This window comes from Meles meles, chromosome 18 (genome assembly GCF_922984935.1).
Source record: "Meles meles chromosome 18, mMelMel3.1 paternal haplotype, whole genome shotgun sequence".
NCBI lineage: Eukaryota > Metazoa > Chordata > Mammalia > Carnivora > Mustelidae > Meles > Meles meles.
This window is the reverse complement of record NC_060083.1, coordinates 16,153,041-16,175,860: the sequence shown is the minus strand read 5'-3', so window position 1 is coordinate 16,175,860 and position 22,820 is coordinate 16,153,041. Positions and strand designations below refer to the sequence as shown.

The 22,820-nt window shown below is 44.8% G+C and overlaps 1 pseudogene; it reads right to left on the bottom strand.

Moving 5' to 3' along the window:
- Positions 1–6,326: 6,326 nt before the first annotated feature.
- Positions 6,327–22,820, bottom strand: part of LOC123930008 — a 29,753-nt pseudogene continuing 13,259 nt past the window's right edge.

Sequence of the window (22,820 nt, the reverse complement as noted above, 5' to 3'; positions counted from 1 at the left end):
CCATTCCTTCTGGTTGGCCTACAAGACCCATGACTAATGTATAACCTCCTCCTTTGTTGGTTGTTATCTTGTATCTAATAAATACGGGACTGAGGAGTTTTTTGGGGTGACAGTCCTTTCAGCTGTTGTCCTGCTCCCTCTTCAGGTGACTTGTTTGCACCTCATTCTTCTCCTGAGTGCCATCAGGAAGCAGCTCCCCAAATCCCGGCAGAGGGAAGAGATGCACTGAGGGAGGCCTGGTGCTTGTGTGAAGTGGGATGTCACTCAGCGCTCAGGGAGCTGTCACACCCTCACGGCAAAGCTGTCCTCCTTTGCCCTGAGCCTCAATCTTCGATGCCAGACCCATACTCTAGGCCAGGAGTGTCTTTACATTGCCCTAGGGCTGTGAAGCAAAAAGATTCCATGGGGTCCCCAGTGGGAGAGAAGTGGCGCTTCCAATAGGGAAGGGTGAGTCTCCCCCACTTGCCCTCCCCAGGCCAGTGTTCTCCCAGGCCCATCCCCGAAACTGAAAACCTACTCCCACTCTTCAAGGGTCCGTCCTTCTAGCCCTACCCGCTCTGCTGGGCCACGGGAACCTGGAAACGATGGCGTCTGGCTTCCCATGCCAGCACCCACTCGACTCCCAACTTTTGCACACTTGACCCACAGAAGAGACTCAGGAGAGCTATGCAGAGAAACTAGAACAAGGCTTTAATGAATGAATGAACACTACCTAAAAGTTCTGGGAAGAACATGGGGAGAAGGGAGGGGAAACCTGTGGCAGCGGCAACAGTCCCGGGAGCTGTGCGGGTCTTGAGGCCAAAGGGACACGGATCTCCGTGTACTGTCCCAAGGCCGATGGCTCCTGGGATCACACATGAGGCCTCAAGCCCTCATGTTCTTTCAAAATGGTGGGTCAGGGATTGGGAAGTTTCCCCAATGCTGGCTGGCTGGCTGGGAGCCTGGTTTTGCTCCAGGACCCGCTGGATTTGTCTCCCGTGCCACCCTATTCTTTACCGGTGTCACCTGGAAGGAAGCAACACCGGCTACTTCTCCAGGAAGCTACGGGCTCAGCCGAGCCTCCGCCTCTTGGGCCCCAAAGGAGTGGGCTGTGATGTGGAGGAAGATGGTTTGTTGCATGGTGCAGCTCGTTTGCGTCTCATCAAGCGCTGGGCAGGGGATGAGCTGGTCTTGGTGGCAAGGCTGCTCTGGGCCGTGCTGACCAGCGAGGTGGGTCCACTAGGAAGAGAGACCGGGACGCCCCCGCTCCCGCAGGCGGCCTTGCTGGCAGTGCTGTGGCCATCTGAGCTGGATGTCTGCTTGGTCAGGTGCCTGGGGATGTGACTGGAGGGAGGGGCACTCGGGGCTCCCGACACAGGGTGGTTCATCGTGCTGGCTCCCGTGGTCCCTGACAGGGTGTTCAGGCCCAGGCTTGCCCTGGAGCTCTGCGGGCCGCTTGGGGCGCTGCTCATTCCTGCTGTGATGCTGAGAGCCCCAAAGCTGGAGCACAGATCCGCAATATCAGCACCTCTCCCCAAACCTGGGGGTGCTGCCGAAAGCCCCACCCTGATGGGTACCGCCATTCTGCTGCCAGCTGTGGGGCGGGGCTGCTGGTTGTTGGGCCCAGCATGGGACACAACGCGGGGCACCTGGGGGGCAGCTGCCAAGCCAGGGGCAGCGGCCGCTCCAGGGGCGAGTACAGCAGGGGTGGTAGTTGAAACTGGCTGGGCACAGGCACGGGTGCCCTGGGAGGCAGATGCAGGTAAGGGAACCACATAACCCACCTGGGTGCCGCTGCCCAAGGATAGCTGGGCTAGAGCTGTGCTCAGGGCCTGGACTGGGTCTGGAACCTGAGCTGCCGGCCGTCCATGCTGGGGAGAGCTGTGAAGGGTGCTGGCTCCGGGCCACTGCCCACCCACAGCCCCGAATGCGGTCTGGGCAGTGGATCCCGGGTTGCCACTACCCCCGGGCAGTGCAGGCAGCCCTATGGGGACTGTGACTGAGGCCATGCTGTCCCTGGATGGCATCAAGGGGGCCTGGGTAGATGCACAGTTGCTCCCACTGCAGCCAGGGTGAGACCGCAAGAGGACAGGCTGCGAAGGTGGGGAGCTGTCCACGGGGGTGACCTGGGTGTCAGAGGCTGGCAGGGGAGCAGCCACTGCAGCAAACAGGGACAAGGCACTGGATGTCCAAGTTGGGCCAGAGCTGCAGGTGTCCTCTGTGTCCCCTCGAAGAGCTTCTTGGATGCGCTGGAGAGCAGCTCTCTTTTCCCGGTCCAGGTCCTCAGCAGTCACTCGAAACCCCAGCTCAGGGGGTGACGGCAGCCTCAGAGGCTCCCCTCGCCTGTGTGGCAGCAGACAAACCTTGCGTTTTCGGGCTCTGGAACAGTCAGCTGGGGATGAGCTGTTCATCTGCGTTGCCTTCTGCCTGGTGGTGGTATCGGCATCCTTTTCCAGCTGGTTCTTCTTCTGGCAAAGTGCAGGCACTCTGGAAGGACACACGGGGCCCTCTTGGCTGACTTTTCTGGGGGACCTCAGGGGCTGCGAGGCCTGACTTGTGGCCAGACCCCTCCTCCTCTGCCCCAGGTGGAAGCCCCTGGTGGAACTGTAGGAACTCGTGATGGCATTTCGAGTGGGGCAGGAGCTCCTATGGGAGCTGGGGGACTTCTTTTTGCATGGGTCTTCTGAGCTCTCTTCCCGGGGGAGGGCTCTCAGCAGAGGCCCAGGCCTGGGCACAAAGGATGAGAGGCCTCCGTGGACCCCTAGGGGCCTAAATGCCCCCTGTGAGGCCCCAGTTACTTCAGGGTCCCCTCTGTGAGTCTCTCGGTGGACCATCCCTTTGCCGCTATCTTTGGGGTCTCTACACACGCTCTCCCCTGTGGAGACATTGTGGACATTCCTGGGTGCTGAGGGCAACAGCCCGGTGACGACCTGCTTCTGCACCACACAGGGGGTGACCGTGTCCACGATGGACTTGCAGCAGCGGCGGCAGGACACCTGTGATCCAGCAGCTGACAGCCTCGCCATCAGCCGGCAGCCCCATCTGCAGAAGGAGGCGGGGAGCCCCAGAAGAAAGCGCAGGATCTCCAGGATCATGGAGTACTTTAGGCAAGCTGCAAGCACTGAGCATAGTTGCCAACTCGCGGGGTACTTGGAGGACCGCCTGCAAGTAGGCGCCGGGGCGTGGACCGCCGGGCGAGCCCTGGGCGCCAAGAGTAGTCTGCGGCCACAGTGAGCGGGATTGGGGTGGACCAGCCCTCCTGGCAGGTGCAGACCCCACAGAGACCGGGGCTGTGGAGAGGGGCACGGCCTGCTCAAGGAGGTGCCCATAGAGCAGTCAGGTAAGGCCAGATGCTGAGGATACCAAACTAGGCTCGCAGCACTCTCCTTCAGCTGCCAAGTCGCGGCAGAAGGCCTAGAGCACAATGCAGGGCCTGTTGCCAGGACACAGCTTTGGAACCTGGAACCTGAGGAATGAGCGCACGTGCAGGAACCCCTGTGCACGCGCACAGCTTCTGTTGGGCCGCCGCCCAGTGCATGAATCAGGCCTGCAGAGGTGCCTTGTAGGGGTCGACTCCCTTGTTCCCAACCCTCAGGGGGTTCACAGATCTCTCAGGCTTGAAGGCTGAACTGAGGAAGAGGAATGGGAATGCAGTGGGTGCCAGCCATGTCAACTGGCTGGGCCCCAAGCCGTCAGGGACAGGAGCTGGTCCCACAGCCGTGCCCCTGTGGACCCGTCAGGCGGGCATTGCAGGGCTACATGCATCCTCTCTTCCCTCGGCAAGTGATCGCATTTTCTTCTTCTCTGGGTGTCAGGCCCTTTGGTTCTGGGTGACATCCCGGACAGTGGACTCACAGTGTTGTGCGACTCTGGCCTCTAGGAGACGCTCTGAAGACCTTTAGGGTTCTTTCCCCATTTTGATTAATCAAGCAACAGAGTGAATGTCCAAGTGGGCTTTCCATCTTGCCTTTTGTCCACCATTCCTGTTCCAGTGCCCATGGCCTGCCCTTGCCATGCTCTTCATATACACTTTACACACCCACGTCTGCGGTTACAGCTACAGCTCAGTCTCTCCTCTACTCTCCCTAAGATCCCATGGACTGTTTTCCATTCACAGAACTTTCCTTACTTTCTGACAGCACCAGCACCCACTGTGGAGTCTCCTTGGACAATCCCCACAAGCACAAACTGAAACCCAAAGGGCAATTGTTTCTGGTAACACCCTCTCACAGAGACCCCAGGGTCGGTCCCCTGGCGCATGTGGGTCCACACGGCAACCAGTGGTAAGCCCCCCGGTCAGCTACAGCTTCGATCCTGGTGGTCTCTGTGCTTTTCTCTCTTGCTGCTGCTGCCACTCAGAACCGAATTCTCACCACTGCCTGTGGCAACTGCAAGAACTGCCAAGTTCTTGATGTCTGTCCATCCCTATCCCACTCAGAGGCACATTAAGAAGGAGGGAGTCTTCCCTGTTCCGTAGTTGGGGACACTGAGACACACAGAGGATTCACCGCCTGTCCCGGGTCACCCAGCTGATAGGCTGCTGCCACCCTGAGTCCATGCTGAGAACTGGGTCCTAGAGGCTTGCAGGCCTAGTTAGAACTCAGGCCCTGACCTTCCCTCATCCGTATAGGTCTGAGAGCTTGCTGGAGAAGGGTGGTAAGGGGGAGAAGGTGCTGAGCAGTCCCCACACTGGGACTGGGGCCTGAGCGGGGCCCGTTCCCTGTACCCTGGCCCTGACCCCAACAGCTACATTTTCAGTGTGGCCCATAGGCCAGGTGGACCCCCGTCCCCCACAGGGCCGCCTTTTGCCACTCTCCCAGGAAGTACAGCTTGAGCTTTAAGGATGCTGGCCTGAGCATGCAAGAAAGGTGGCCTGGGGGCTGAGAGACGACGCTGACTGTCCTGGACGCAGTGGCAGGTGGTTGGGAAAGATGGGGCAGCAAGCAGACAGAGAAGCAGAGAAGGGACAGCACTGCAGGAGGAGGTGGGAGGGGAGAGGAACAGAGGGGACTGACAACACACACACACACGCACACACACATACACTCACATGCACATGCACACACAGAGACACAGGGCAGGTAGGAAAGAGGGGAGGAGCAGCGACCCAGGGATACAGTAAGGCCATCTAGATCTTGCCCTTCCTCCTGGCTGCACGTCAGGACCCTAGTGGGCAGCTCACCCCTGCTGTGTCCTAGTCAGTCTCTTCCTCATCTGCATAGCACTTTGGTGGGACCCTGTTCCTGCTTGCACGAGTGGGTAGCATCTACTGTCACCTGTGTCCAGGGCTGGCCTAGTACCAGAGCTTTCATCTGCTCAGGGCCCAACCCACACCACAGGCACACAGAGAAACTTTAAGCAATGACTGCTCCCAAGGCCACAGACATGCTGCTGGGGGCTCAGGAGGCTGAAAACTTGGCCTGGGAAGAGAATTTCTTTCCCTGGGGGTTTTCTGCTGAAAACGATTCCCCCCAGGCCAGGAGCCAGCTGTTTTCTTGGATAGTCTGTGGCCATGGAGCAGCAAGAAGACCCCCTACCCCATGTGGGAAGCCTGGGAGGTGGGTTTCTGAAATCCTGAACTGTAATCCCATCGGTAATAGTCCAACAGTTTGCTTTGACCAAAGATCCTTTGTATTTGAACATGCTTTCCAATTTTTCATTAATGGGAGTCCCAACATAACACAGCTCACATATTTTTATATGTGGGTATAGATTTTTATCTATCCATAGAGAAAAATTATGAAATCCTTTGTTTTTGGAGGTACTCTCTCATACCTGAATTCATCTCTACACCCAGGGTGGGACTCAAACTCACAACCCTGAGACCAAGCATCACACACTCCACCTAATGAGCCATCTGGGCAGCTCATCATTTTGAAAGTCATTTCTAAAATTCTGCCTTAAAATTTTTTAAAGATTTTATTTACTTATTTGTCAGAGAGAGATGGAGAGCACAAGCAGGGTGGAGGGACCGAGGCAGAGGGAGGAGAAGACTCCCCTTTAAGCAGCGAGCCCAATGCGGGACTCCATTCCAGGATGCCGGCCTCATGACCTGAGAAGGCAGATGCTTAACACACTGAACCAGTCGGGTGTCCTGAAAATTCTGCTTTGAAATGTAACCTGGGCAATTATCAATTTATTTATTTTATTAGTAGTTTTATTATGAAGATGATTATTAATTTTTAATATTTTATTTGTAAATTACTTTTTTATTTTATTAATTTTATTTTTAAATTTATTTTATCATTTATTTTTATTTATTTATTTAAAATTTTTGCAATTTATTTGAACAGAGAGAGAGAGGTCACAAGTAGGCAAAGAGGCAGGCAGAGAGCAATGGCAGAGGATTAAACCCCTGAGCCACCCAGGAGCCCTGGATTCATTAACAAGTTACCTTATAATAAAAGGTCACCTTTTAGAGTACAGTCTGGAGGACAGTTTGATTTTTCGGTGGGGGTGCTGTTGGGGTCTTGGAAAATGACAGTGTCCTTAAGGAGCTCAGTCTGAAGTTGCTGTACCAGTTAACAATGGACAGGGTCCGATCGTAGAACTTAATGTTACCTCTATTATCACCTGTGACAATATAGCTGAAATGGAGAAAAACGGTTTGGGAACTAACCGTAGTAAGTACCATCTCCTGAACAGCTCATTTTGGGTCCAGCTCTGGACTCCAGGTGTTGTACAAATTTCACTTTAATACTGTCCTACGAGGCTGATTTTACATTTGTTCCACTTTACATCTGGGAAACTAAGGCTCAGAGAAGTTGAGAAATTTGACAAAGCCTGGGGTTGCCAGATTTAGCAAATAAAAAATGCAGGATGCCCAATGAAATTTGAATTTCAGTGAAACAAGCAGTAATCTTTCAGTAGAAGTATGTCCCAAATACCGCTGGGGACCGACTTACACACGGCAGCTCCATCAGGCCCGGTGGCTAGACTGTGCAGGGACCCAGGAGTACCTAATGCAAAGCACACGCTCTGTCTCGCTCTCCTCTCCCCGGCCTCTCCCATTAGCCACGTGCAGTGACGGTGGGCATTGATTGACACTCTCTGTCATGAGACCACAGAGGACACAAGAGTCTGTCCACCAGCCCTCTGAAATCACACTTGGCAAAACCACACAATCCACTGCCCTCAGAGCCATATAAAACCTTGTTTAATGGTCACAGCCAAAGGCAGTGTCCTGTGACAAAATGGCTTTTATTTCCAGTTCTCAGATCCATCCCAAATGTTTTTTTTTTTTTTATAAGCTTCTGGCATAAGTCTAATCACGGGGGGGGGGGCAGAATGGGGGATGAATTTCCTCTTATAGATGCAAAGTGATTAAATGCAGTTTCTGATTGATCAGCAAGGCAGGTGGGCAGAGTAACTGATGAGAACATCTTTCACTGCCCTCTGCTGGAAATAAATGGGAAAACAGGCCAAGTGTTTTCAAGATCCTTGGTGGGCTCCCTGGTCCTGGCTGGGTTTTATTTACCATGGATAGTGGGGAGCACAGGACTGGTCTTTACTGGGCCCTAGCCCCCAACTAATTAAAGGCTGATTCACCATCAGTTGCAATTCTTCTACTGTATTTTCCACACCCCTGAGTGAGGACAATTTGCATTTCTCTTTATAAAGACATGCCAGGACCTCACCGCTCTCTGTATTAAAAGAAATGAAAAAAAAAAAAAAAAAAAGCAGGGCTTTTGGAAAGCAGTTGGCACAGGGACTCCAAACACATGTGCATGGTCCCTGTCATGAGGCAGAGTCCTCCGTCCCTTTAGGGAACTTCTCAAGCATACAGATAACAACAATTTCGTCTAGAGCTCCCCTGTGCCAGACAAGGTGCTAGAGTTTTACGTGGCTTGTCTCACAAAAATTCTCATAAAATCACTCTGAGGGAGAGTGTCGTCATGCCCATTTTGCACGTGGAAAAATGGAGGCTCAGCCAAGTTATGTCCCTTGCCCTGAGTCCTTCAGCAAGGAAGGGATATGTCTGGAATGTGAACCCCTTTCTGTCGGAGACTAAAGCCTTTAATGACACTGTATGAGCCCCCACAGCCTCTTCAGTCAGCAAACTTTATAAAGTTCTGTTGTATTTCATCTTTTCATACTGGGTAAGTGTTGTTTTGTAATCAGAAGAAACAATATAGTTATTTATGCCATTTCCTTAAAATTAAAGTACATACTATTTAGGGTGAAAATGACTCTAATTAGTGTGGAAGGAAAAAACCAAGTTTTTGTTTCACCAACACAAAGGGGTTCTTTAAAAGTAATACATGGCCATGATTTAAAAGAAAAAAAAAAAAAAAAAAAGGCAAACCAGGGAGGAGTCAGGATGGCGGAGAAAAGTAGCCCACTGAGACAACATCAGATAGTAGGAGATCAGCAAGATAGCTTATCAAACCATCCCGAACACCTACAAGTCCAACAGGAGACTGAATAGAAGAAGAGCAACAATTCTAGAAACAGAAAATCAACCACTTTCTGAAAGGTAGGACCAGCGGAGAAGTGAAATCAAAGTGATGGGAAGATAGACCATGGCGGGGGCGGGGGGTGGGGCGCTCCCAGCAAGAAGCAGGGCAATGGAGCACAAAATCAGAACTTTTAAAAGTCTGCTCCACTGAGGGACATCCCTCCAGAGGCTAAACCGGGATGAAGCCCATGCGAGGAGAGCGTGGCCTCAGGTCGCTCAGGCTCACAGAAGGATCGGGGCTGTCTGAGTGTTGCAGAGCTCATAGGTATTAGAGTGGGGAAGCCAGCTACAGAGACGGAGTCGGGGAGCGAACTCTCAACTTGGGATTACCTTATCGTGATCCGTGGCACAGGCCATTTCTCTGTGAGCAGGGACCCCATAAGATCCGGGGAGACCCCACTGGAAGAACTCAGGGATCGGAGGGGTTCAGAGACTCCAGGCAGGGTTGTGTGCCAGAGACAGAGAAGCTTGGTCACAGTTTGGAGGCCAGGGAGATGGGAGTGACTGAGCGCTTTTCTCCGAGGGCGCACAGAGGAGTGGGGCCCCAAGCACTCTGTTCCTCTGGGCCAGAGATTGGGAGGCCGCCATTTTCATTCCTGAGCTCTGGAACTCTACAGAAAGCATTCAGGGATAGTGAACCCCAGCGGATTACGTAGCCTGGCCCCTGGTAAGGGCGATGCATTTCCGCCTTGGGCAAAGACACTTGAGAATCACTATAATATGCCCCTCCCCCAGAAGGTCAATAAGAAATCCAGCCAAGACCAAGTTCACGTACCAAGAGAACAGCGGAATTCAGAGGAGGAGAAAGCAAAGCATGGAATTCATGGCTTTCTCCCCATGATTCTTTAGTCTTGCACAGTTAATAAATTTGTTAAATTTTATTTTTTTTCCGCTAAATTTTTTTTAATTTTACCCTTTCCTCTTTTAACATTTTTAACTAGTTTCTCTTAACAATACCTTTCGTAAAAAAAAACAAAAACCAAAAAACAAAAAACAAAAAACATTTTTTTGGAGGCTTCATTATTAAAGTCATATTTTATCCTTCATTGCATCTAACTTAATTTTTTGTTTACACATAGGGTTTTTTCTTCTAAATAAAATTTTGGGTTACAACTTCTTCTAATAGATCAAAATACACCCTATAACTAGCACAGGGCTTTGTTATAATCTCCAGCTTCAGCAAATTGTCTCCAATTTCTTATTCTTTATTCTCCCAACCAATTTATCCTTATCAATTCCTTTTATAGAAATTAAAAAATTTTCATCTTTATAATCATATTCCATCACTTCATTGTGTTTACCATTATATATTTTTTTCATTCTTAAAAATTTTGGGAGATACTTTCTTTAGTTTCTTCTAAGAGACCAAAATACTCCCAAAATTAAGTGGGAGACCCTATTCTATTCAACAGTCTAATATATATATATATATTTTTTCTTTATTTGTTTACTTAAAAAATTTTTTCTGAACTTCTTTTTACCCACTTTCTTCCCCCCATGATTTGGAGTCCCTTCTGATTTGGTTAAAGCACATTTTCCTGGGGTCTTGGCCACCCTTTGAGTATTTTATTCACTCCTTCATATATTCTTATCTGGATACAATGACAAGGCAGAAAAACTCACCACAAAAAAAAAAAGAACGAGAGGCAGTACCGAAGTCTAGGGACCTAATCAATACGGACATTGGTAATATGTCAGATCTAGAGTTCAGAATGATGATTCTCAAGGTGCTAGCCAGGCTTGAAAAAGGCATGGAAGATATTAGAGAAGCCCGGTCTGGAGAAATAAAAGCCCTTTCTGGAGAAATAAAAAAGAACTAAAATCTAACCAAGTTGAAATTTAAAAAAGCTGTTAATGACGTACGATAAAAAAATGGAGGCTCTCACTGTTAGGATAAATGAGGCCGAAGAGAGAATGAGTGATATAGAAGACCAAATGACAGAGAAGCTGAGCAAAAGAGAGAGAAACAACTACTGGACCACAAGGGGAGAAACTGAGAGATAAGAGATACCATAAGATGAAACAACGTCAGAATAATTGGGATTCCAGAAGAAGAAAGAGAGAGGGGAGCAGAAGGTATATTGCAGAGAATTATTGCAGAGAATTTCCCTAATATGGCAAAGGGAAAAAGCATCAAAATCCAGGAGGTGCAGAGAACCCCCTCAAAATCAGTAAGAATAGGTCCACACCCTGTCATCTAATAGTAAAATTTACAAGTCTTAGCGACAAAGAGAAAATCCTTAAAGCATCACAGGACACGAAGTCTGTAACATACAATGGTAAAAATATTAGATTGGCAGCATACTTATCCACAAAGACGTGGCAGGCCAGAAAGAGCTGGCATGATATATTCAGAGTACTAAACGACAAAAACGTGCAGCCAAGAATCCTATATCCAGCTAGGCTATCATTGAAAATAAAAGGAGAGATAAAAACTTTCCAGGACAAACAAAGAATTTGTAAACACCAAACCAGCTCTACAGAAAATATTGAAAGGGGTCCTCTAAGCAACGAGAGAGCCTAAAAATAGTAGACCAGAAAGGAACAGAGACAATATATAGTAATATTCACTGCAGAGGCAATACAATGGCACTAAATTCATATCTCTCAATAGTTACCCGGAATATAATGGGCTAAATGCCCAATCAAAAGACACAGGGCAGGGTATCAGAATGGATTAAAAAAAAACACCAAAACCATCAATAGGTTGTCTATGAGAAAATCATTTTAGACCCAAAGTCACCTCCAGATTGAAAGTGAGGGGTGGAAAACAATTTACCATGCTAATGTTCAAAAAAGAAAGCTGGGGTGGCAATCCTTATATCATATCAATTAGATTTTAAGCCAAAGACTATAGTAAGAGATGAGGAAGGAGATTATATCATCCTCAAAGTGTCTGTCCAGGAAGGAGATCTAACAATTTCAAATATCTATGCCCCTATCATGGGAGCAGCCAACTATATAAACCAATTAAGAACAAAATCAAAGAAACACATCAATAATAATACAATAATAGTAGGGGACTTTAACACTCCATCATTGAAATGGGCAGATGATCCAAGAAAAAGATCAACAAGGAAATAAAGGCCTTAATGACACACTGGACCAGATAGACATCACAGATATCCTTAGAACATTCCATCCCAAAGCAACAGAATACACATTCTTCTCTAGTGCACATGGAACATTCTCCAGAATAGATCACATACTGGGTCATAAATCAGGTCTCAACTGGCATCAAAAGATTGGGATCACTCCCTGCATATTTTCAGACCACAATCCTCTGATGCTAGAACTCATTCATAAGAGGAAATTTGGGAAGAACCCGAATACATGGAGACTAAAGAGCATCCTTCTAAAGAATGACTGAGTCAACCAGGAAATTAAAAAAGAATTGAAAAAAATTATGGAAACAAATGATAATGAAAACACAATGATTCAAAATCTGTGGGACACAGCAAAGGCAGTCCTGAGAGGAAAATATATAGCAATACAAGCCCTTCTCAAGAAACAAGAAAGATCTCCAATGAACAACCTAACCCTACACCTTAAGGAGCTGGAGAAAGAACAGCAAAGGAAGCCTAAACCCATCCGGAGAAGAAAAATCACAAAGACAGAGCAGAAATCAATGAAATAGAAACCAGAAAAACAATGGAACAAGTCAAAGAAACTAGGAGCTGGTTCTTTGAAAGAATAATAAGATTGATAAAACCCTGGCCAGACTTATGAAAAAGAAAAGAGAAAGGACCCAAATTAAGTGAAATCATGAATGAAAGAGGAGAGATCACAACTAACACCATAGATATACAAAAAATAATAAGAACGTATTATGAGCAACTCTAAGCCAGCAGATTTGACAATCTGGAAGAAATGGATGCATTCCTAGAGACATATAAACTACCACAACTGAACCAGGAAGAAGTAATAAACTTGAACAAACCCATAACCAGTAAGGAGATTGAAACAGTCAAAAAAATCTCCAAAGAAACAAGAGGCCAGGGCCAGACACCTTCCCAGGGGAATTCTACCAAACATTTAAAGAAGAATTAATTCCTATTCTCCTGAAACTCTTCCAATAATAATAATAATAATAATAATAATAATAATAAAGGAAGGAAAACTTCCAAACTCAGTTTAGGAGGCCAGCATCACCTTGATCCCAAAACCAGACAAGGATTCCATCAAAAAAGAGAGTTACAGACCAATATCCTTGATAAACACAGATGCAAAAATTCTCACCAAAATACTAGCCAATAGGATCCAACAGTACATTAAAAGAATTGTTCACCACGGCCAGGTGGGATTTATTCTGGGGCTGCAAGGTCGGTTCAACATCTGCAAATCAACCAATGTGATACAATACATTAATAAAAGAAAGAACAAGAACAACATGATACTCTCCATAGATGCTGAAAAAGCATTTGACAAAGTACAGCATCCCTTCCTGATCAAAACTTTTCAACGTGTAGGGATAGAGGGCACATACCTCAATATCATCAAAGCCATCTATGAAAAACTCACTGCCAATATCATTCTCAATGGAGAAAAACTGAAAGCTTTTCCTCTAAGGTCAGGACAACAGCAAGGATGTCTATTATCACCACTGCTATTCAACATAGTACTAGAAGACCTAGCCTCAGCCATCAGACAACAAAAAGAAATTAAAGGAATTCAAATGAGCAAAGAAGAAGTCAAACTATCACTCTTTGTAGATGATATGATACGATATGTGGAAAACCCAAAAGACTCCACTCCAAATCTGCTAGAACTTATACAGGAATTCAGTAAAGTGTCAGGATATAAAATCAATGCACAGAAATTAGGTACATTTCTGTACACCAACAAGAAGACAGAAGAAAGAGAAATTAAGGAGTCAATCCCATTTACAATTGCACCCAAAACCATAGGATACCTAGGAATAAATCGGACCAAAGAGGCAAGAATCTATACTAAGAAAACTATAAAGAACTCTGGAAAGAAATTGAGGAAGACACAAGGAGATGGAAAAATGTTCCATGCTCATGGATTGGAGGAACAAATATTGTGAAAATGTCTATGCTACCTAAAGCAATCTACACATTTAATGCAATCCCTATAAAAATCCCATTCTTTTTTTTTTTTTTCAAAGAAATGGAACAAATAATCCTCAAATTTATATGGAACCAGAAAAGACCTTAAATAGCCTGAGGAATATTGAAAGAGAAAGCCAACGTTGGGGGCATCACAATTCCAGACTTCAAGCTCTGTTACAAACTGTCATCATCAAGACAGTATGGTACTGGCACAGAAAAAGACACATAGATTAATGGAACAGAATAGAGAGCCCGGAAATAGATCCTCAACTCTATGGTCAACTAATCTTTGACAAAGCAGGAAAGAATGTCCAATGGAAGAAAGATATCCTCTTCAATAAATTGTGCTGGAAAAATTGGACAGCCACGTGCAGAAAAATGAAACTGGACCATTTCCTTACACCACACATGAAAATAGATGAAAAATGAATGAAGGACCTCAATGTGAGAAAGGGATCCATCAAAATCCTTGAGGAGAACACAGGCAGCAACCTCTCCGACCTCAGCTGCAGCAACTTCTTCCTAGGAACATCGCCAAAGGCAAGGGAAGCAAGGGCAAAAATGAACTATTGGGATTTCATCAAGATCAAAAGTTTTTCCACAGCAAAGGAAACAGTTAACAAAACCAAAAGACAACTGACAGAATGGGAGAAGATATTTGCAAGCGACATATCAGATAAAGGGCTAGTCTCCAAAATCTATAAAGAGCTTAGCAAACTCAACACCCAAAGAACAAATAATCCAATCAAGAAATGGGCAGAGGACATGAACAGACATTTTCGCAAAGAAGACATCCAGGTGGCCAACAGACACATGAAAAAAGTGATCCACATCATTCGGCATCAGGGAAATGCAAATCAAAACCACAATGAGATGGTACCTCACACCAGTCAGGATGGCTAAAATTAACAAGTCAGGAAATGACAGATGCTGGCGAGGATGCGGAGAAAGGGGAACCCTCCTCCACTGTTGGTGGGAATGCATGCTGGTGCAACCACTCTGGAAAACAGCATGGAGTTCCTCAAAAAGTTGAAAATAGAGCTACCCCATGATCCAGCAATTGCACTACTGGGTATTTACCCTAAAGATAGATATGTAGTGATCTGAAGGGGCACGTGCACCCAAATGTTTATAGCGACAATGTCCACAATAGCCAAACTATGGAAAGAACCTAGATGTCCATCAACAGATGAATGGATAAAGAAGAGGTGGTATATATATATATATATATACAATGGGATACTATGCAGCCATCAAAAGAAATGAATTCTTGCAATTTGCAACGACATGGATGGAACTAGAGGGTATTATGCTTAGCGAAATAAATCCACTGGAGAAAGACAACTCTCATATGATCTCCCTGATATGAGGAAGTGGAGATGCAACGTTGGGGATTTGGGGGGTAGGAAAGGAATAAATGAAACAAGATGGGATCGGGAGGCAGACAAACCATAAGAGACTCTTAATCTCACAAAACAAACTGAGAGTTGCTGGGGGGAGGGGGGTAGGGAGAGGGTGGTGGGGTTTTGGACATTGGGGAGGGGATGTGCTACGGTGAGTCCTGTGAAGTGTGTAAACCTGGCGATTCACAGACCTGTACCCCTGGGGCTAATAATGCATTATATGTTTATAAAAATAAAAATTATTTAAAAAAGCAAACCAATTAGTACAAATGAGATCATAAGAAGAGGTGAAGCCACCCCCACCCTTGATCCCGCTTCTCTGTTCTTTTCCTCAGAGGCACCAAACATTCCCAGTTAATAAGGAATTTCTCCAGAAATATTCACTGCATATACAAAATATGTGTATACATCCAAAAGGGTTGTAATATACTTTGATAATCACTGATAGCTGCCTTTTTATTAAGTTAATTACAGATCAACTGTAATGAACACAGTGATCCGCTCTTTCTGAAAATGAACCAATTTACAAGGTTTGATTTGAGGAAAGCCCACAGAGGCGGAGGTAGGCTATGGTGGGCGGTGGATGTCCCAGATAACCAGCTTCCCTTCCATTGTCGTGGAAAGTATTTGTGTTAAATTCAAATGAAAGACTGACTGGCTAAATTTTCCCACGAGCTTGTTGAAGGTCTGCATTTCAGAAGACAGATTACACATTACGTTGGTGATAAATATAAAACAAGCATTTGTCAGTATGGCATATTTTATAATATTACATTGATTTACAGTAGGAAAAAAGACAAAATCAAAAAACCAATCACTAAGAAATCTCGTCCCCGTGAATTGCCATAGTGCAGGCTGTTCTGAACCTCTGAAGGTTTGCTAGGAGCAAGTGAAGGACTGTGTACGGGGTTCATGAAACTGTTTGCTTCAAGCAAATGAAAAAGTGTTTAACCACTTGTTTATACCTATTCAACTTCTCTTACCGAGGTTTCATAGATTGATAAAAGAAACTAATGTCTGTCTTGTGCAAAAGCATGCTCCAGTTGTAAGATATCACAAAATAATTATCCCAGTCTTATAACTATAAACTTTTCCCATAAACTATTTTCCCATCAGAAGAAATTAAGTACTATACACAGACATGCCCCTGACACCTCATGAAATCTGTGCTACATAAAAAAAAGCACGAGAGCCATCTTTTTTTTTTCTTTTTTGTATTTTTAAAGATTTTTTTTTATTTATTTATTTGACAGAGAGAGATCCACAAGTAGATAGAGAGGCAGCCAGAGAGAGAGAGAGAGAGGGAAGCAGGCTCCCTGCTGAGCAGAGAGCCTGATGCGGGACTCAATTCCAGGACCCCAAGATCATGACCTGAGCTGAAGGCAGCGGCTTAACCCACTGAGCCACCCAGGCGCCCGAGAGCCATCTTTCTTAGGCAGTGTCTTGGAGACGAATTGTAGAAAGAACCCAGAGTGGTGAGTGGAGCCCCACGATGAATGTACAGCGAATGAATCAAACAAAGAAATGCCTTCATTTGTCACGTGATACAGCAAGTTTGCTGCCCCCTTCTCTAAAGACACAGAGAAGACCCTAGGCTCACCTCTTCTGCCCTGAGCACAGGAGGGTCAGAAAAACAATAACTGGTCAAAGGAGGGCATCAAGTTCTCCCCAAGAGCTGCTCTACTTCCATACAAGACATTGTCATGGCTTGTGGGTTGTGTATTTGCAAACTCACCTACTTGCTACAATTTATAACCCCAACATCAACCCTTGTGGCCCTTTCATGATGGTCTGCAGACATGTGCAAATACGGAGTGGCAAAAATCTGATTCTCCCTGTGCACACATTCCTAGCTGAGTCCAGTGAGGACATGCTCTGCCTTCTTATTCCAGCTTTCAAGCTGTAAACAAGTGTCTTTCCAGGGTCTGCTTAGTGCCACGTGGGTCACGTTTTTGAGGTGCTTTTGTTGGTGAGGGCAGTATTTAAGCTAATGCAAACACGGTACTGAAAGGCAGTCTAGTGATGTACCTTCCAGAGAATATACCTGAGTTAGATAAATGTCATTCAGGCACGTGTTTCAGAGCTGCTGGCTGTGAGGCAGCGCTGATGCATCAACATTATGTATTAAATGCGATGTCTTCAAAAGAAAACACACAGAAGACAAGGTTATGTATCTATCTGTTGGGGAAACTTATGACCCAAGGCTGGCAGGAACGTAATCCTGTACTTCTCCTAGGAGCAATGATTTTGTACTCGCTGAGGTCTGCAGAGATTTTGTGAAACTTAACTGCCACACATAATGAGAATTGACTTTATTGTTTGATAACTTTGATTTATGAAAAAGAGGTTTGGACAGAATCATCTTTGTATTCATCCATCTCAATTTTTTTTTTTTTGCATGTCCTCTTAAAAATAAATTTCTATAAATCCTACCAAGAGTGAAGAAAGGAAGCAGAAGAAACACCATAAGGTGCTCACTGAGGGCAGATTACATGGGTGTCAAATGCAGAAATTGTGGCAGGAGACGAGACCCGAGGTCCACCTCAGATGCGACAATGGCTCCAGGTGAGCAGGCAGGAAAGATAACCTGTTTCCTCCAACACCTGACGCACCACCTTTGTACTGGCTCTGAAACATCTCAATATCTAAGATCATGTTTTATTATTCTGAAAACCGGCTAGCCTAAAAATGAGCCACTCATGTTCAACTCTTTATTATATCACTCCGAAATAACTTTTCACTCCTTGTCGTATGCACACACATATTAGTAAAGCCATCACTTTTGGGGGGGTATTTTCTCAGGGTAGTCAAATTTCTCTTCCATAATATTTTATTTTGAACAATGGTTCCATTACTGTATTGACAATTCAATATAGTAAAGGACCCAAGTAAAAATGTCCAATGATTTGACCATGGTGTACTATCAAGACAAACAAAGAGTAGCCCGAAGTGACTAAGCTTACACATATTTACTCTCCACAGCATCTGGCATATAAAAATGCAGGAAGCATACTCACTTTTTCTGTTCAACGTGGGGCACTGTGAGCAAGTATACCTCCCTCTTCATACTGAGGGGTACAGAAAAAATAATCACCACTACAAAAAGACCTGGTTTCTAAAAGAAAGAACTACTATAACCACAAAATCAAAAGGAATGCATCTAAACAGGGGCAGAGCTTTGCAACCTCCTCAGATAAGAGAACCTGCCTCAAGGAACATCTGAAAGCATTCTGAAAGAAAAGCAAATGTGTAAAAAAAAAAAATGCCACAAATGATTGTGAGTTTAAATGATAGTAAATGAAAATCTGAATGCTACATTTCTAAGGCATTAAAGCTACAACATGTACCAGAAGTAACAACTAGCACTGAAAATTGGTGATTGAATCTTGGGTTTTGTTTTGCATTGAAAATTTCCATTTTCAATTGAGGTAAGGTTCACCTACCATAAAATTAACCATTAATCATTTTATTATTTTTTAAAGATTTTATGCTTAAATATTTTTAAAATTTAAATTCAATTAATGATAACGATTTCATTTTGAGAGGTACCTGGGAAGCTCAGTGGGTTAAGCCTCTGCCTTTGGCTCAGGTATTGATCCCAGTGTCCTGGGTTCGAGCCCCACATCGGGCTCCGTGCTCAGCAAGGAGCCTGCTTCTCCCTCTGCCTCTTGTGATTACTTGTGATCTATGTCAAATAAATAAATAAATAAATAAATAGCGATTTTATTTTGAAGCAATCTCTACCCCAAACAACTCCAAGATCAAGAGCCACGTGCTCCACTGACTGAGCCAGCCAGGCATTCCAACCATTAGTCATTTTAAAGTGTACAATTCGGGGACACTTAGTGCACTAACAATGCTGGGCACCATCCCCTCTGTCTAGTTCAGGACATTTTCATCACCCCAAAAGGAAGACCCCCTCCATTAAGTTATCATACATGCCCTTCCCCAGGCCCAGCAACCACCATTCTGTACTTTGTCTCAATGGGTTCTCCTCTTCCAGACATTTCACATCGATGGACTCATACAGCACATGGTTTGTTGTGTACGGCTTCTTTCCTTTACCATGATGTGTACGAGGTTCATCCATGTCGCAGTGGGCGTCAGTGCCTCGTTCCTCTGTATGGCCGAATCATAGTCCATTGCACGATGGGCCACATTTTGTTTCTGCATTTAGTAGCTGAGGGACATGAGGTTTGCTTCTACCTTTGGTTACTGACGATCATTCTGCTGCTACAAACGTTTGTATGTCTGTGTTTGTCTGAATGTCTGTTTTAAATTTTTAAATTCTTTTGGATTTAGGAATTGCTGAGGCATGTGGTAATTTTATGTTTAAGTTTGATGTTTTTTTAATCTCACAATTCTGCCCTGTGTCAGCACATACATGCTGATCTCTTTTCTATGTCCTTTCTAAAAGGGGGTAAAATCCAAGGTCTTGAAAAACCCTGTATTTTTTAAACATGTTAAATACATTCAAATAAATATTTGCCTCGTTACTTTAAAAAAATTAAATGAAATTTAAATTTCTGCCTCTGATTTAATACACTAGTTTCCAATGAGATTAAAGTAAATGCTATAATTAAATTGAAATATTTTAATACATATTTATTCCTTCCTAAGTAGATACTGTACTGTTACATTACCAAAACATCTCTACTCGGGGAATGAACATCTACTTGTCCCTACATTTAAGACAAATCAAAATATTTCTGGATTAAAAGTAAGATAGTTCTGATATATAAAGTATGGAAATATATTACATTATGACAAATTTTCTGTTTCTCCCTGGCTAAGCTAAGCATTAAAAATAAATAATATTTATATTATATTAAATAGCTGAGTAGGAATAAAAAACAGAAAAGACAACAGCATTTTGTAAGCAATAGGAATAGAATTGAAACCCTGAGTGTTAAAATTAATGATCTCAAATGTGTCCCCATTTTTAGTCTTATTTATTATAATTCATCATCTGTAAATTGGAACAAGCAAAAGTAGCACAATATTCACTAATAACCTTTACCCTGTGTCCTTTTGGACAAAAACTGCTGCATACACATATCTAAATTTGACAAGGCCAAAAGGTAACTTGGAGTGAATGCCAGATACTGGAAAGAGTTTCTGATTCCTGCCAACACGGTGAATAGCCTGGACTGCCTGGCTCCCTTCCCATAAATCAACCCTGTGGTAACTACGCAAGTGAGGAAACCACAAAGTGCAGAAGCTGAACAACAGCCACACCACCATGGAGCTCCCTGGGGAGACTGAGGCACGTGTCCTGTGGGGGTATGTGTGTGGGAGGGGGTGGCTGTGGCCTGAGGTGAAGGGATGGAGGGAGCAGCCCTGGGAGACAGTTTCTAGAAACATGACTTAAGTTCCCTTCCTGCCACCTCCACACCATCACCTACTCCTTGCCTGCTCCAGGAAAGTGAAGGACCAGTGCCAATGTTTGAGAAGTAATTTCAGGACAACTCAACGGCCTCAGCAGGGGTAGGGGATGGGGTGGTGGGGGGAAGGGGTGGGCAGAACTGTTGGAAGCAAATGCATGGACAAGTCCTCACAAAGGCTGGAAATCAGCGACAAATCACTGTGATTTGTGATGCGATTAATCAGTTAATCTCGTTAACTCTGCCAGATGCCAGCAAGAAGCAAAAATGAGTTTTCCTTGGAGGAAGGTATCATCCTGAGACTCAAATTATTCCTAAACTTCTTAAAGCATGACACTGGGCACCCGATGAAACACAACCAGGCATAAGAAGGAGACATTTCCAAACGACTGACAACCAAGAGGGAAGCAATCATCAGCAAGGACCCCAGGAGACGCAGGCATAACATCGACACACGCAGACTTGACAAGAACTGTGGTCACGAGGTGCCAGAGAGTAGAGGGCCACATGGGCAATCTCCACAGTAACTCTATTTTTAAAAAGAATCAAACAGAAAATCTAGATCTGAAAAAAAAAAAAACCTGATTTAAAAAACTTCAAAAGAGGATTAAACAGAAAATAAAATATAGCCAAAGAAATAATCAGTCAGTACAATGGGAAGATAAATTATAGGAGAAAATGTCCAGACTGAAGGACAAAGACACAAAACAACAGACAATATAGACAATAAGACACATATAGCACAGGACGGGTCTAATGTCTGTATAATTGGAGTACCAAAAGGACAGGAAAGAAAAAAAGGTGGTAAAAGTGATTTTAAAAGAAGTAGTGGCAGAGAATTTTGCAAAACTGAAGAAAGATATGATGTTGCAATTTCAAAGAACTCCAGAAGATATGTTTTTTTATTTTTGTTTTTTAGATTTTATTTTTTATTTATTTATCCTTTTTTCGGGAGTAATCTCTTTGTCCAACATGGGGCTCGAACTCACAAGCCTAGATCAAGAGTCACATACTCCACTGACTGAGCCAGCCAGGCACCAGTTTTGGATTTTTTAAAAAATCAACAACATATCCATATGCATACAGACACATCCTTAAAAACTGCTAACAATTACCAGAAAACCTTAAAAGCAGCCAGAATGGGGCAGGAGGGGAAAGACATATGTAACTTTCAGAAGAGGGAAAAATAAGATTGATAGTTGACTTCTCAAGGGAAATGGTGTTAAGTCTGAAGACAATAATATCCTCAAAGTATGGAAATAACTACCCCCCTACAGTCCTATAGTTAGGGCAAATAGCCTTCAGAAACAAAGATAATTACCAAGAAAAACGAAAGCATATATCCTACAAAGACTTGTACATGAAAGTTCATGCACCTTTGTTTTCAACAGCCACAAACAGGAAACGGGGCAGATGTCTTTTAACAGGTGAATCAGCAAACTGTGACATATCCATTCGATGACTACTCAGCATTCACATTTTAAAGGACACATAGAGAGGAATAAAGAGGAATAAACCATTTTTGCATACATAGATGAATCTCAAAATTTAAATCAAATAAAAAAATTAAATTGAATAAAAGAAGTCAGCGCACTCCACAAAAAGAGTCCATTTCTGTAAAATTCCAGGGCATACAAAGGAACAGACATTAATAAACAGGAGGGTAGATGCTGGGAGATGGGTGAAGGGGAAGCTTAGGGTTATCCCCATCACAAAGGGAAGCCACTCAAAGACTTTAAGTAAGAGAGTGGTATGATCTGTCCGGCTCACTTAAGAACTATCACTCTGGCTGCTGCAGGAAGGCGGGAAGGACTGGGACAAGAATGAACACAGCTCAGCCTGAAGGATGTTGTAGTCATGCAGGGAGCTGTGGTGGCAGTGGAAATGGAGAGGGGAGGAAGGATTTTGGGTGCATCTTGGGAGTGCACAGGACTTAAAAGTCATGGGAATGGATGAGGACACCCAGGAAGAAGGTGTCGCCCTAAGAGGAGCTCCCACAACTCAACCCTGAGGACGGCCAGCATTTAGAAGGTGTGCAGTGAAAGGGGACAAGCCCACAGAGGAGCCCAGGGAAGGCTATGAGCCCAGGGAAGGTGTCTTCAGCACCCACTGGGAATGGTGCTCATGCCGATGTAATAGTGCTCGCTTCACTTGGAAATGCCAGTGACTGTGATAAGCATAGATTTGGTAGAGCTGTGGGTAGGTGGAAGACAGATCAGAAGAACCAAATGTTCATCATCAGTAGGATAGATAAATGAGCTACATTATACTCAAGACAAGAAGAGACTAGATAGGCGTGAAAATAGTGAATTATAACTCAGTAATCAAAATGAATGAATCTCAGAAACAAGGCAGACAAAATGAAGCAATTATGATTCCCCATATGCACCAAAAAAACCCAGGTAAAACAAAATAGGATAGTACTGGGGGAGGGGCGCCAGCTGGCTCAGCCAGTAGAGCCCACAGCTCCTGATCTCAGGGTCCTGAGTTCCAGCATGGGAATTTAAAAAAATGTGGTGGTGGG